The following is a 1,912-nucleotide window of genomic DNA, read 5'->3' as shown; positions in this document are numbered from 1 at the left end:
TGTTTACTTATGTTTTACTGACTATGCAAAAGCATTTGATCATGTGGATCATAACAAATTGTGGATAACATTGAAAAGAATGGGAATTCCAGAACACTTACTTGCACTCATGAGGAACCAGTACATAGACTAGGAGGCTGTCAATAGCTTACTCAACATCACAGTAAATGATCAGGAACCTACATTATTAGTGGAGAGATATGGGTAATAAATAACTAAACATAATCAAGATAAATTCAGAGAGTAAAAACATGCAAAAATAAATTTAAAGTTAAACAAGTAATATGATAAAGAGTAACAGTGAAGCGAGGACCACTTTAGTTTGGTTGTTCAAAGAGTCTCTTGATTTCTAGGGATGTGAGACAATGAGCTGAAAGTGACCCTAATTATGTGATTTGTCTGGCACCACTGTACATATAGATGTTCTTCCAAAATTTTTTTGAAAATCCCAGTGAAAGTAATTAAGCTGATGTTGGATGCATTCCAATTACAGGACTCAACGATAAATGTTGTAGTTAAACAGGATAAAGTGTCCAATGGTCTTTGCCCCTGTTGGGGAGAAGATGCTATTCTCTCATAAATGGTAAATCTATTTCAGGAAATGCTGTATAAGCATAAAGCAAGATACAAAAGGCACAAGAATGCTGTTTTGAAATGTCAAGCACAATGTGTTTATGCCATATCAACCTTCTCATAATCTCAAGCACAACTAATCGGGCCATATCAACACAGTAGATGAGATGGGGAAAAGTGGAATGGTAATTTTTTTCTCTTTTTATTAGTTTCCATCTTTTTATATAAAAATAAACTTTGTTTGACTTTTTGATAAATTGTCCCAACAATAGAAAACTTTTTATTTTTTCTGTTTGCATCTGATTATTCCTTTCAAAAATATATACAAGGCAAGTAATACTAAATTTGTAATATATTTAGAAATGCCTAAGGGAAAAAATGGACAGACTGGGCCATATGAAATCAATTCTATCCCCAAGGAAGAATGCAGACTTCTGCCCTCTGTGATCATTCTGGATTGGAAAAGAGATTTCCAAGTGAGGGAGTTACAAAGTTCTCCTTCAGTTTGTGAACAAATTTCCACAGGTAAGATTCTAACAGTCATTAGTGGAAACCAGGCTTTGTAACTGCGTGACTTTCGTTATTATATGGGAAATTATATTACTTGAATTTATAAGAACTGGAAAGTTGAGAAAACTTTTGCTGGCAGCAAAGCGGCTTTGAAGTTATTCCAACTTAAATTCTAATTCCATTTCTGTCACTTAAAAAGGTGTACCTTGGGAAAATAAACAAAATATTCTGAGCCTCAGTTTCCTGAACTATACATGGGGATGACAGCTGATATCTGCACTTGATACTTGAGCTTGTGAGGATTAAATATGCTTATGTGTATATAAGCTGCAGGCAGGGACACAGAATCTGATACACAGTTTTGTATAAAAATATAGGTGTTCTTACAAGGTTAGTATTTTATTTCCTTAATATTTTTTGTCTGTTTCAATGGAACCATATGGTATGTAAAATATGTTTTCTTATCATGTTTTTCTTCCTTTCAGAGGAATATAAACTTATGATAACATGCTGACATGCATAAATTATAGCTTAAAATTTTTTATATCAAAACAACAAGGTTTGATTATCCATGTTGGTTAAAGTACCTTGCTATATATGCTTTCATACATTTTATTGCATTAAATACAAAAATTCAGTGAGAACTATAATAATCTCATTTTACCAGTGTGCTGAGCTTGACTCAGAGTGGTGACTAGAATTTATTTAAAGTTCCACATCAGGATTTAGAAAAATATAATTATAATTACATATAATTATAGTATGTAACAATTAAAGACATAATTATTTAGTCTTAAATGAATTATGTGTTTATCATAAGATAGTATAT

The sequence above is a fragment of the Orycteropus afer genome, unplaced genomic scaffold (genome assembly GCF_000298275.1).
Source record: "Orycteropus afer afer isolate SDZICR_OR568_19922 unplaced genomic scaffold, OryAfe1.0 scaffold00666, whole genome shotgun sequence".
NCBI classification, from domain to species: domain Eukaryota; kingdom Metazoa; phylum Chordata; class Mammalia; order Tubulidentata; family Orycteropodidae; genus Orycteropus; species Orycteropus afer.
This window is presented reverse-complemented; position numbering follows the sequence as displayed.